Genomic DNA, 15918 nt, shown 5'->3' with positions numbered 1-15918 from the left:
CCCCCTACCCCTACACCCTCTTCGAATTATACTGAATCATTAGCACCATCATCCACATCAACTGAATCTTCACTCAATACTAATAGAGCTTACCGCACTTTTAAAAGAAAGTTCCCCAACCATCCTTTCCCAGCAAAACCAGGAACAGCCCGTGAATACATCAACCACCCCAAGCATACTAACACAAAAGAATTTTTAGCCATCACCTTACCCTCATTCCCACAATACACCTTAAACACCCCCCACGACACTAACGAAACACGCAACTTTGTAGATGAATACGTTTTAATGCCCACTCTCTCTTGGACCTCATATTATCATTTTACTAATCCTCTTTGCTTACCTTTATCTAACACTCACATCGATATAGAGCGAAATACGGACATGCTATATCGACTCACTACACCACTAACCGCTAGACAATTTACTTACGTTGGATATAAAAAATCACTAAAAACACACACTGCACCTAGAGCTAACGAATATACACTCGAATACTATGATCACAACATCATCAGAGCTAACCAAGATCAATTCTTAGACGATGATCGCTTCGCTAATCCACAAATTACCGAGAAATTTTTCATCAAGACACCATATATATTCACACTAAACATCTTCGACCGAAAGTTTGATCACATTATTTCAGAAGCACTAACAGACACACAAGCATACGAAAGTTTTAAAGAACGCTTCCAAATATTTTCACTAACCTTTCATTTCCTTGCACCACACGAAAGAGATTTACACTGCTCACACGATATTATGTTGCGCACTAAACAAACCCACACATATAGTTATTATCGCTTCATCCAAAATCACTTTGACCTACACACACCCTCTAGACAACCACACCATCGTTTTCAATTCATTAATTCCAAATACACTTCACCATTTTTCCTAAATTTCACATATTGCATTAAAGATACTAACCTTCATGGTATTCTTCGTAATTATGACCCCATAACCCAAATGTACATCTTCTGTCCCATCACCAAGACCTTCAACGCCGAAGAATCCCGACCCTTCCTTATCCCGCACGAGTTTGTACAACCTATAGAAATCCCAATTTTAGAATTCATCCACAACACTAAATTCAATCACAAATTATATAATCTAATCCAATACACACCTTATGAGTTTGCAGTTGGCACTGAAGAACTAACCACTATTAAGGCACTTCAATTGCTTTGGCCACTGCTTCAGACTAAAAATATCATCCGCATCTTAGCTAAACTACTAACAACTTCAGAATTAATTCACGACATTTTCCCCCACGGTTTTTTCCCCGACGACTAACAGGTAAGTATGAATTAAATGAATATAACTAACTAATTGAAATATTAAAAAACTCACCATACTTTATCGATGTTTTCTTTAGATTTTTAGCCTTCATCCGACGATCACCTACAAAAACCACAAAAAACAAATAAAGATCGCAAATTTCATCAAACAGACTTCAACAATTCTATTAATCTCTTACACTTATAAATTTATAAATTTAATACCAATGCAGTAAATTCATTTCTAAAATTTTCCCCACAAGCAGTAAATTTAATTATGATGAAAATTTGTAACTTAAAATTCCCCCATAACTAGCAGTAAATTTCCAAATTCTATGCAGTAAATTAATAAAATGCAATTGCAGTACTAACCTTTTGATATTTTCATTCATTCGCACAGAAATTCTATCCACACTCGCACAGCTCGCCCACGAAGAATTGTTTAAAATAATGAATTTCAGTTTCAAGTTTTCACACTCAACAACTCTAACATATAATAACATGTTTCAAACTTTCCTTTAACCCGGTTGGAAAGGAATCATATACTAAACAAAAATAACCAACGCAGCTTACTAAATACCACAAATCATAGAATAACAGCATGACTAAGAAAAGGAAACCAACGGTACCCCAACCGGATTAACCCAGTTTAAAACTGGATAATTTATTCTTTTGAAGACTATTATAAAGTCTAAGAAAGAAATAATAAAACACAAAAAAGTCGAAAGACAAACCCATACCACGAACAATTTGATTTTTGAAAAAAGGACACAACCAACAAAACATAAGAAAAACCACAACAAACCCAACATAAAACGTTGTCACATAACAGGACCCCTCACAAAAACCGCATGAAATCATACTCCCATTCCTGGCCTAACCCACCAGGAAGGACGTCCTGAGCATGCTCTATAGCCGGCCTAACCCACCGCGCTACATCCACGCTTTGTGACCACACCTCTATTTTTAATAAGAGCTACTCAAGTGTGAGTAACTCTTCAAAATAACCGAACTAAAACAAAAAGCTTTTGTGAAAACAACTAACTAAAATCATAATTAAAAAATATTAAACTAATAAATGTTTTATAAAATGTAAATTACATTATGCAATACATAGATCAGAATACAACACCAAGGACGAACATCTAAAGACAAAACGACCCCACTACGCTCGAGAGAGAATGGCCAACCACAATCGATATGCCACTCACAATCACAACTCAAAGGATTTAGAGTACGACTTGACTTCGCAGAAAAGGACTTCATTGAACTAGACCAATGACCACCTCGATGTTCAAGTATACGTACAGATCCGAGTAACCAGGCATCCCCTCCACGCACAATCTCCACGCCATTCCCAAACTAGACCAGACACAAAAGAAGTTCTCCACGCAGAACAGAAAAACCTGACATAGCCAACCATTCTGAAATCAGATTTGAGTTTGTTGCGAAGACTTAGTCGTTGTCACTAGAAGACACAACGTCTTATGTCTCTAACTCCAGCTTCCTGGAACTCCTTTAACAAAAAAGGAAACAGAAGAAATATGATGTTCGCCAAACACCAATGTCCATCATCCATCCTTCGAATTGCAGAAGAACTATTCTAAAAAACTCTGTAAAACCCGGATGGGTGGAACCTGATCTAAACTACATTTTATGATTGGATAATTTAGATATTTTACCAATGTAAAGTATTTAATATTAACCAATCATGATCCATCTAACTAACAACCCACTTATTTGTAAGTGCTGAAGTTACTTGTAATTTCAGCACCAGAGAGATTCGAATTTAACTTAGAAATTAGTTGGACTCTCCCGAGCACTTCAGCAGCCGCAATAAACCAGTATACCCTAGATCTATTGAGCCTAGCAGAGACTAGTTAAACAACCTGAGACTAGATAGTATAAGAGTAAGATTAGGATCGGTATTAGACTAAGAAGTTGCACGAATCTATCCGGCCGAAAATAAGATAGCGTGACGAGCAGACGGTGTACCCTATCCGAAATTACTCTATGAGTTATACACTTCGGACCTAACTCAATTTTGTCACTGTTGCTACCTCTTTTGTAACCACAGTTGAAAACTCACATCACATATCAATCTCTAATCGCAACTTTTGTAATTCAAAATCTGCATTTAAGTTAATTGAAAAACTTGTTCAGGTGTTCTGGAGGTTCATTAGACTACAAATATTTCGAGCACAACCAGCAGTTCAATCCTCTCTTTCCCTTGTACGAGGCGCCATTCATACCGCCTAATTTCCAAGAGCACGGTACATTATTCGACTTCTTCGTCTATTACACCATATTCGAATTACCACAAAGATAGCCGGTTGCTCTGCATGTAGCCCAGAATATTCCGACCATATTCCTGGAAAAAATACTAAAAGTTTTTGGTGTTTTTTTTTCAAATTGAGGGTAGTTTTTTCTTACGCAAAGCGTGATGAAAGTAACTGAAGAAAAATTGAAATTTAAATATCTTCGACAGTCACTGTACAATAGGCAAATTGGACAATGTTTTTTTTTTCGAGAACTGAATAGAAAAAAAAACAAATTCAAAAAAAATTCTTTCATTTTTGCAGAAAGTTTCTTTTTTGCAGAAAGTTTTGAAATTTTGCGTATTCCTTACTTTCTTGGAAATTCGAAACAATATCCCAATTGTAAGTGAATAAAATTGTAAGGATGTTTAAATAGAGTTGTCCTTTAATGCGAGTTGTTTTTATTGTGATTTGTCTTTTGTTACGAGTTGTATTACGGAAACCGTCTGAAAAACTCAGCTCTCGGTTACCGAGTTTGTGCTAGCTTCTAGCGGAACAAAAGAAGAAACATTTAAGAAATTCAAAACAAGAGCTTTAAATCTTACTAATATCTATCTTGTTTTCTATATTTTGAGAATGCGCCCGAATTTTTCTTTCGTAATTTAGAATGCGAAACATTCGAACATCTAATTTTCAGTTGTCCCTCGCTGCAACCTTCAAAAAACAAAAAAGAGTATTAGACCTACTCGATTCTCGATTGCTTTATTGGCTCGAAATTAGACTAAGCTCAAAATTTCCTACTGGTTTTTCTCGAAATTGTGACAATTTTTGAAAATTTGTTGGGGTCGTTCGAGCCAAAATTGAAAAGACTCAAAATTATATATCACTCGACCCAGTTCGATGATTTTTTGTGGTAAAAACTTTGGTTGAAAAACAGAAAAGCTTGCTCGCTCACACCTTATTTGCTCGAAATTAGACCAAAAGCCAAAATTTTCAAATCAATTTTTCTCGACACTTTATTAAACTAAATTTAAAAAATAAATTTTCAAAAAACATTGTTCTTTATTCGTATCGTGACTAAGAGAGCTTCAATATGACATATCACTCGAACCATCCCAATGATTATTTGCTGTACATTTTTTTGCGTTGATAACAAAAATAAATTAAAAAAACACTAAGACACCCAAATACAAAGTTCCTCGCCATTTTTTAAATAGTCAGAATAAAAAATATATATGATCTTCTTACGCTGTATCTCTTATATCTTCTAGAACTATCAATGTTGGGTTGATTATTTCACACCTGAAATATGGCCATTAGAAAAAATTGAAACAGCGCCAACGAATATTAGTAAAAAAAAAACTGATTCGACTGTTTGAAAAAAGGGTATTGAATATAATTTTTTTGGGTGATGAGGTCAAAACATGTATTTTTTATTGTAAGCCAGTCGAAACAAAATGTTTTTTTTTCTGGGTGATGAGGTCAAAACATAGATTTTTTATTGTAAGCCAGTCGAAAGGTTTTCTCTGGTTAACTGGAAATTGAAGTCACACATCGCACACTTTCGTGTAATGAGACCAAAAATTGGGAAACTGTTGTTCAAACTGGAGATTAGTGTACCAGAAAATGCGGCTGAGGTCTTCTCAATTTCGATCACTCGCCTCCAATCTGATTGGCTCTGCGATGCCACACTTAGGAAGATCCAATATCTGGCTGAATTACTACCTAGTATACTGCACATACTTAGAAATGCTCAACCGAGATGTGTACACAAAAGTAGAAGGATTCTTCAGGTGAGCTAATTTTTTTTCATAAGTTATTCTTTCATTCGTTTTTTAAACTGCTCTGACCTATGAATAAAAACTAATTTAACACTGTTCTCATTCAATTCATGATTTTTCTTTTAAACTGCTCTGAAAATACAATTTTCTTCAGTTATAGTATCGACCGATTGGAGTAGAAACTAAAAACTCTATCAACTGAAAATTTACATTTAAGATGATTTTTTAGAGGCTTTGAGCAGTAAAATGTTCGTAACAAATTACATTAATTTATAATTTTTTCTATAGTATAAAATCCAAAAGTGGATAAACTGATTTATTCATATGCTGCAGGTACTATCTGACATCCGTTTATTGCAATGGTACAGTGGCTTTCGATATGGAGTCCTTCCAGAGTCTGGACTTGTGCCTTGAGGAGACAGGCCAGTTCGGTTTCTGTGGGATGCGGCCAATCGTCGATTCAAGTGGAATTACAAGTAAGTCAATAGATATAATCTCAATGTGGTATGCTGCAAAACAAAAATTTAATTAAAGTGACTTCATTTGAAATGTTGAAAGTTGCGGTGATCTTTTTTGATTGTCAAAAGTTTATCTTAAAAATTCGTCCAAGTTTGATTCATAAAGGAGGCAGAAAAAAAGACCCGGAATAATGTATGACGAATTGCACTTTCGGCAAAAATTGGAAAAATTGTTGAGGGACTTATATTTAATCGCATGAATCAGTTCGTTCAAAATTTTGACCTGCTGTCACGTAGACAATTTTGTTTCCGGGAGGTGCATTAGATGTAACTGTATAACTCTTATAAGAATTTTTTGATGATCTACAAAGTCATCCTAATACAGTTACACAGTAAACTTTCAGAGTTTTGATTCGTTTCTTTACTGCACAAACTTCACAACATGGGCTTTCGAGGAACTATAGAACAAAGCTTTGAAAACCTACTAATCAGATCAGATCGTACGCAGCATATAAAAACCAGAAACGTCGAAGCTTCACAACTTTAGGTTAAAATTGGAGCACCGCATTTCTCAGTTCTAGATCCCTTGCTTTTCATGATATTTATAAATGATTGGTCCGTCGAAGAAAAAACTACTAAAAGTAATATACTTCTCTATGCGGACAAGACTAGTAACAAATGCCTACAGTTATCCAGGAATACATCAATCAGTCATGAATAAAAAGAAAAATTAGCTATGAAAAAAAAATTACACTCAACGGACTTAAAACTAAAACAATCAAAACTGAAACTAAAAATACTTTGGCAAACTTCAAAACCTATGTTTCGTCAACCTAAAAAAAATTGAATATTTGAAGTTTTTTCAAATACTTGGAAGTACATTATTGACACAAAAAAAGGAAAAAAAAATCCTTCCATTTTGCCGAATACTATATCGAACGCGCAAGTATTTAAACTCGGCAAAACTTGTCCAACCTTGTAACACTTGCACACATCCAGTTTAACAATAACAATATAAAAACAAAGAAGCCATCTGAAGCTAAAGATAAAAGTAAAGCCAGAATAATGAAGTATGAAGTAGTTTTTTGCGTCGAAAAAGCCTAAAAAGTTAACGAGTGCTTCATTATTGAAAATATAGATTCTCTTTCATCATTTAAAGATACTGGGACAAAAAATCTGCTCTTTAGACGCACGTCGACCCAAAATTAACCACTAATAAACACAACGTCACAAAACAATTCACAGCAAAAAAAAAGTTTGACCTACTTTCAAACTGTTTATAGTCCCGGGTCGAGATCCCGCTCAAAAACCGCTCAAGATATGAGCGGTTTGAGCGGTTTTTCAGCAAGATTTGAGCGGTTTGAGCGGTTTTTCAATTTGACCGGAGTTTGTCAAAACATCAACAAAAAACCAAAACAACATCCTGAAACACGAACTTAAACTTGATGTTTTTTGTATAAAAAGGGGTCTCAGATTTACTTAAGATTCGAAGCGCTAGAAAAAACAACCTTCATGGAACCTGATCTAAACTACATTTTATAATTGGATAAATTGGATATTTTACCACTGTAAAATATTTAATATTAACCAATCATAATCCATCTAACTAACAACCCACTTATTTGTAAGTGCTGAAATTACTTGTAATTTCAGCACCAGAGAAATTTGAATTTGACTTAGAAATTAGTTGCCTCTCCAAGAGAACTTCAGCAGCCGCAATAAACCAGTATACCCTAGATCTATTGAGCCTAGCATAGACTAGTTAACCACCCTGAGTTAGTAAGTATAAGACTAAGATTAGGATCGGTATTAGACTAAGAAGTTGCACGAATCTATCCGGCCGAAAATAAGATAGCGTGACGAGCAGACGGTGTACCCTATCCGAAATTACTCTATGAGTTAACCACATCGGTCCTAACTCATCTGGTGCGACCATAAGTCTCGAATAAGACCTTAATAGCTTAGAACTAACCAAAAATAGATTAGAAATTAGACAAAACATTTTCAAAATGTTATACGATAATAATTTAATTGAAATGTCTCTACGACTCATTAGATCAGAGCCGATATTCCGAACGATAACAGAACTACCCGGAATTGTAAGAAGACCTCGAACAAGAGACGACATACGACAAAGTAGAAACTTACCATATAGTTTTATGATTGTACGGCAAAAGCCAACACAAACTTTTGTATTTAGAATCTTATTAGCAATGAATTTAGATTTTCATTTGCAAACATAAATTTTTGAAGTAAATCTTCATGATCATTTCAGGCGCTCAACCAAATCATTAATGTACAATAACGATTGATAAAAAGATCTCAAATCGTTTTCTTAATTTCTGCAAAATTATATAAAACATATTTGAAAAATATTTATTGAAAATAAAAATAAAAGTTAGTAGCATGACAATAAATTGTTAGTAATCATAAATCATCCTGTTGTTCCAGCTTCATCACCTAAACATAACAGCATTCATAAGCTCACTAATATCATTGAAGAACTAAATCTTTTTATTCAATAAATTTAAACCATTTTAAACTTAAATTCACTTAACTTTAAAATCAGATCATCAAGGCTTATCCTTGGATCTTAAATCATTTTCTACTTAATTAAATTTCAAATTTGATCATCAAGGCTTATCCTTGGATCAAACAGAACAACTTTGTTCTCCCCCACCCACTTAATTAGTGTCTAACGACCTCAAACGTCAATTCACTATCCAACCCTTCCAAAAGACCCAGGACTAATAGAAATTTTTCAATAAAACTAACCCTTCAAATTAAGATAAACATTGAAGAACTTCGGTTATTCATCCTTCACTTGAACCCTCCTCTTACCAGACCCAGGATAGATCTTAGACTTAGTAAGTTTAAAATAGTATCTTACAAACTACTTGCGTTCTAATTATACCTGAACCATGTGGATCGATTTACTATTCTCCAACCCTTGAACACAATCACTACCCCTAAGTAAGATTAAGTAAGTTAACACATTAGCTTAGACTAGCCTCGAGAAAGTAAAAAATCATTCTTTGGAAACGATATACTTTTCTCTCCAACCCTGAACAAAAAGACCCAGATTAGGCTAACCAAAAAATCGTAAGGATTAACAGTCTAAGAAAATAGAAATAACTAACAACTTCTTGCATCCCTCATCCTAAACCTTATGTCATTCAAAAATTTAGGAAATAAGCAAAAAATCGTTTTACACAACTGTGAAATAGATAACAAAAAATACGATCTTGAAATCACATCCCATACACAAACAGTTGGATACATTAGAACAAAACGACAAACAATAAAAAGAAAAATTATAAACAAACAAAGACAAATCACACAAAAAAGATTTTCGAAAAATAGAAACGCATTTTCTGAATCAGAAGCCAGCAGTTTAGATGAACTCTACAAATAAAAAGAATCAATTGATAAAAATTGTCCCATTCACGATCAATTATATTTTTCCGACTCAGAAACAACTTCAAATTCATCAAAAAGAGGAAAAAGAAGAATACAAAAGCAATACAAACACAAACCAGTACACCTGTATACTTGGAATACACCAATTAGACACATCGATAGCTAGATATTAACAGTCATCAAACAAAAAAATGAGCCACACTCAAAGAGACGATAGTTCAGATGACGAAGCAGTTTACACCTTTCTTATAAATTCACTCGATGATAGGGGACAAGATGATTTTTGCAAGAATTTACTCGTAAATTTGTTTGAACCCGGAATCAGTCCATGCAAAGCAGAATTCCCAGATGTAATAATCAAAAGACAAATTATTGAACATTATTTGAAAGACATATGTAACCTAACACTACAATATGGAATCTACACCATAGAATTCAGCACACCCAATACAGAACATCGCAAATATGTAATTCAAACAGACGATATTGAATTCGAATTTTCAAAAGTATTCCTAGAATATATCAAAAGCATACAATATCATAATTCACAAAGAGCAAACTCCATATTCACTAACGAAGTTTTTGCAATAATATATACTTATATATCTATATTAGAAAAAACTGAATTTCAAAGTATTTCACCAACTGAAACATCCAAACATACAGAATTACGAAATGAAATTGCATTATTTTCAACATTTCTACATTTAATTACAGAAAATTTCACTAAAGATGATGTTTCACAACACACTAAACATGATTTACAAAAAATTTTAGCATGATTTATAATAGATTATTTCACACATAATTTAGACTTATTTTCACAAGCAAGAAAAAATTTCAGACCTCAAATTACAAATGACGACACTGCCCTTTCAGAACAATCAGACTACGTTTGGGACCCTGAATGGTCTCATCCTACATTTATAAATGACCCACAAGCTGTCTCAAGTCAAGCAATAATTACAATATCTTATCACAGAGATTATGTAAAAGTAATACCATTAACCATTGATGCAACACCATTAAACTACAATAAATTTTTACCTGATACGCGAAACAACAGTTCAAATTCGACCGTCATACATAATGAAAACCTCAATGGAACTAGAAATCTTTTACAACAAGATATTCAAACACCATCACACTTCATAAATGAAGAAATCGTCCAAACAACAACAACTACACAACAAAGTATTTCATCAATACACCCAAATTTGACAACACCAAGAAATACAAATACTTCATTGGCTTAAGTAACCTTACAATTAACCGTTAAACCTTCTGTTGCTCCAAAATATTCACATATGGATTATCAAACGTATAGACCAATGACAAAAGCGTCAAAAACACGAAAACCATTCACAAGAAACACCTTTGCAGAACACAATTATAATTATACTCACAAACCAAGAACAAACCAACCTCCCGAAAAAACACACAAAATTTAAATCACGTATGTTCCAGTTATTGGAGTCTCCCGAAAACATCGACCAATTCAGTAAATTTTCCAGATAACCCACAACCTACACAGGATTATACTGAAAATTACCCATTCTTTCAACAAAATAAAAATAACCAACATACACCATTTAATACAAACTATTTATCATCCGATGAAGATGATTATCACCGCCCAGATATTTTTGCACCATATACCAAAGAATATTGCACAAAGAGACCGCGACAATCTCAACCATCTCGAAATATAAAAATTTACCCACAAAATCCAACAGATATACAAAATCCACAACAAATGCATATACAAAACCCATTTAACACCCAATCTTTTCAACCAACACAACCACAAAATCCAATGTCAATGCATTCTTATCAACCAACTCAAATGCAAAATGAAATACCGCTCCCATATTACCTTCAGCAACACGAAATAACAAAAAATCAACTTTCAAATTTTTCGCAAATGCCAAATGCCGCAGAATCACTACAGATGACAATGAATCCATACCTCATGGGTGGATCATCAATAACATCCAATAAACCACTGATGGTATTCACAGGAACAGACCCTGGATATTCTGTAGAAGATTATCTAAATGCAGTAACTGCAAATTTAAATTTAAACATAGGACCTGAACCAATTAATACGCCACTACATCAAAATTGGATACATAGACGTACAGCACTAATACAAACAACCTTAGATGGCGCAGCTCAAGAATGGTTGTCAGTATTACCTATAGAAATAAAATCAGACTGGAAAAGATTCACACAAGAATTTTCAAAAATGTTTGACTCTGAAAGAAACAAACAACACCAAAGAGTTTTATGTTATGAAATTCGCAGATTACCAAATGAAACAATCAAACCATTAGCAGTACAAATCGAAACACTAGTTCGAAAAGCATATTCACTTAATACACATGACTATAAAAACACAAAAATGACAGAAATTTTAATGATGACCTTAACACCTCAATTAAGGAAAATAGCGATAAAAAAGAGAGCATCTCATCCTTCTTCAATTCGAGAACCAGACTTAGATTTTCGAAAATTAGTAAATAAACTAGAACAAGCAGAAATCACAATGAAACTCGAAGAAAGAGAAAATCTAAAACTACAATATGTTAATCGAATTGAAACAAACACTACACATATAAATAACATACAGGGATCAGATACAGACCTGATTGAAAAAATCACTGAAATACTAAATACCTATGAAAAACATTCAAATTTTAAAGGCAAACCATAATTCAAAAAATGGTGTAATTATTGTCGACGATACGGACACAGTATTTCCGAATGTAGACAAAAACAACAAGACAATCAGAATAAACCTCAAAAGCATAAAGAACCAAATATATCGTTCTATCAATATATGAAGAAAGATCAAAATCTAAAATGTATATAGTAACAACAGTTCAGGAAAACCACTCCCGTACAACACAAATTACACAAGGAATCAATCACCATATAACTCAAGTTATACAGGAAGATCACATGAACGAAGAAATACAAGAAACTCTTCACAAAATAATTATAACCGATCAAATAGTCAAATTAACCAAAATAACTATTCAAGATCAAACTCCAATGCAACACAATTTGTTTCTGGATCCAGTTCCCAATCAAACCCAAGAAACAGACACTATTCCAATAATCAATCACGAAACTCATCATACAACAGAAATAAAAAATATTCACATAATAGAAGAAGAAGTTATTCGAACAATCGAAATCAGAATTACCCGAACAATCGATCAAGAAATAATTCATATAATAGATCAAACTATCACAGATCAAATAATAATTATCAAAACAGATCACGAAACAATTCACAAAACCGAAATTCAAGTTACAATAATCGATATAGAGATTATTCCCAGTCACCACACAGGAATAATAACCATTATCATAATTCTAAACATCGATACAGAAGAAGTACACCAAAACATCAAAGACGCATTAATCAAGTACAGACAAATGATGAAACAACATCAGACCCCCCAGGTATTGATGACACAGGAAGTAACGAACTACAGCTAAATCATATAAACTGTGGATCATGAAAGTGATACAGAAAATACCATCTCTGTAAATATGATAACAGTCGAAAACGACTATGAACCTGTCATATATGAACAACCTTTTACATCACATATATATGAAAATCAATTGGAACTCCTTCACAATTACTATATTGGACCCCACGATACTACACAAACTACACAAGAAGTAAACGAAATTAACACGGTAATTAAACCCGATGAAAAAAGTGAAACACAATGCTCAAACACAAATCATATTTATCAAACTATACAGAAAGAACAACCCAGAGAAAAAATTTGGACAAAACCATTTCTCTTAGAAAGCCCAAGAAACAAAGAATTTCAACCACCAGATCTTGAAATTGATTTTTTAATTGATTCAAGAGCAGAATCAAACATAATTAATATTCCCACATGGAATGAAATCAAAACATTACATCCAAAATTAACGCTTCTTGCCATCTCTAGTAAACTAGCAACAGCACAAGGATCAATATTAGTAAATTATGGAAAACTCCAATTATTCCTCCTCCCCACGAGAACAATGGAGCAAAACAAAATTTTAAGCAAACCGTTTAAACAAATATTTCATATTACTGATATTAAGCACAATATCATTGGCATACCATTTATATATAAATATATACCAACAATCAACAAATTAAATAGTAAAATACTAATCAAAGATAAGTACACAAAAACAAAAAATACAGCTCTAACAATTTTTCAAAGATTAAACAAACAACGACCATTCTTCTCAAAATTTTATCCAATTTATAATCAACAACGGAAACACCTGAAACCATTATCAGGAAATATATATAATTTTTCAATAAAACGAGTTCACCAATATGATAAAAGTCAAAATAAACAACAACTTTTTATGTCAGACTTTGAATTTAAACCTACTCACAAATTTTTCAAAATCACGATCACATCTATTAAATATTTGAAAAACCCGAATTCCGACATCATTTCGTTACACGTGTATAACAATACACCGTATCAAGTAACATTACCCTTAGGACTTTTAGGATATTGTGAAATAAACGCTACAATCTCACCCAAACATGAAGTAGCCTACCGCGTTAATAATCTACTCCAATTATTAGATATTTGCCAATCCACAATTCTTGACGAAGAAGTATCCATAAATAACATAGTAAGTAATGAAAAGAAAAACACAGATACTTCACAAAAACACCATATTTTAAACCAACATTCAATATAACAAATTACACAAAAAGAACAACAAAAATTTTTAACAATATTTAATTTTGAACATTCACAAATTACACAAATCGAATTTGATAAATTAGCAAAGCAACCGTTAAAATATTCAACAGTCTACGCCACATCAAAATTTGACGTTGGAAAAATCAGTTCATCACTACATCTCCCGTTAAAACCCGACGCAGTTTTCAAAAAACAAAAGGCCAGTAAAGTACCAATTCACTTACACGACAAAGTAAATAGATTACTTGATATTTTAGAACAATATAAAATTATCTCACCAGTAAATAAAAAAGAACAACCAAAAGGAAACACTTTTATCAACCCTGTTATTATTCTAGCAAAAGATGAATCATTAAAAATAGTTTTAGACGCTAGATATCTCAATTCACTAATTGATGAATCAAAATGCAATTGACCTATTGAACCAATACAAGTTATCTTAACAAAGATAAATGGAAAATATTTTACAACCGCAGATATGAATAGTGCATACAATCAAATGCCACTAGATGAACAATCACGACGTTTAACACAATTTGTTATTGGAAATCAACAATATGAATTTAATCGCTTATTCTATGGAATATCCATAGATCCTGCAGCTTTTTCAGCTTTTATGAGTAAAATTTTTAGACCACTAATACTCAAGAAAAACGCAATCACCTATTTAGACGATGTTTTTATGCAATCACAATCCAAAGAAGAAATGTTTCCAGTTTTAGAACACTATCATAAAATACTTCAGAACAAAAATCTGAAGGCCGCCCAATAAATCACACTTCTTTCTAACACGAGTTAAATTTTTAGGACATAATATTGAACGAAACACTATCTTTCCATTAAAATCACGCATTGATGCTATTCAAAAACTTCAGCCACCAACGAACAAAAAGAAAAACCAAGAATTCCTTGGAATGTTAACTTTCTTAAGCAAATACGTTTATAAAATGCAATTATACTTAAGACCCTTCTATAATATCCTCAGACAACAAAATAATTTTGAATGGACCATTGAACATCAAACACGATTTGAAGAAATTAAAAAACTTTTAACTGAACAAATTTCAAACACAATTCCAGATCCAAATCAACCATTCTATGCAATGTGCGATGCTTTAAATTTGGCATCGGCGCAGCATTACTACAATCACATAGTGGTACAAATAAAATGAACCTTGTATCAGCAAATTTCCGATTATTCACTCAAGCAGAGCTACGACTCTCAACTCTAATGAGAGAATGTACAGCTATAATTTATACACTTACAGAAAATGAATTTCTGATATTTGGATCAAAACATCCAACAGTTCTGTTCACAGATCATAAGCCAATCATTTTTCTCTTTACATAAAAGTTAAATCCAAATCATAGAGTTTATAGATTTCAATTAATTCTAATGAAGTTTCCAAACTTACATATAGTTTGGACAGCAGGAAAAAATCTTGCATTACCAGATACATTAAGTCGAAATACACCACCTGAGTTACTCACACGAAAAACTACAGTTGAAATACCAAAAAATATAAAATTTTATCTCGCAAAAGATGAAACATCATCCCGACTAGAATGCAAATATGCAGTAAAAACTGACATTGATCAATCACAAATAAATAATCTACAACATTTTCCACTTTACTTAGATTGCCAAAATAATCACTACGAAGTTGATCTACTAGGAACATCAACATTCAAACCAACTCCATACTCACAATGGATAAAAAATAACACCCAACAAAAAAGAATAAAACACCACTCGCATAAAAAAGACCTTTTTCCATTAATTGAAAAAGAAAATTTATCTGGTAAAATAAATTTATCAGGACCACAAACAAATGATTCAAAATACACAATAAATCAAGTTTTTGACCTCCATGACCCACTTGACACAATCCCCCTATCAAAACTGGAAATTGAAAATATTTTTCTCCCTCCAACAGATAAAATTACAATTGAATTCTTAAAACAATATC

Source organism: Symsagittifera roscoffensis, chromosome 9, assembly GCF_963678635.1.
Source record: "Symsagittifera roscoffensis chromosome 9, txSymRosc1.1, whole genome shotgun sequence".
Lineage (NCBI taxonomy): Eukaryota > Metazoa > Xenacoelomorpha > Acoela > Convolutidae > Symsagittifera > Symsagittifera roscoffensis.
This window is presented reverse-complemented; position numbering follows the sequence as displayed.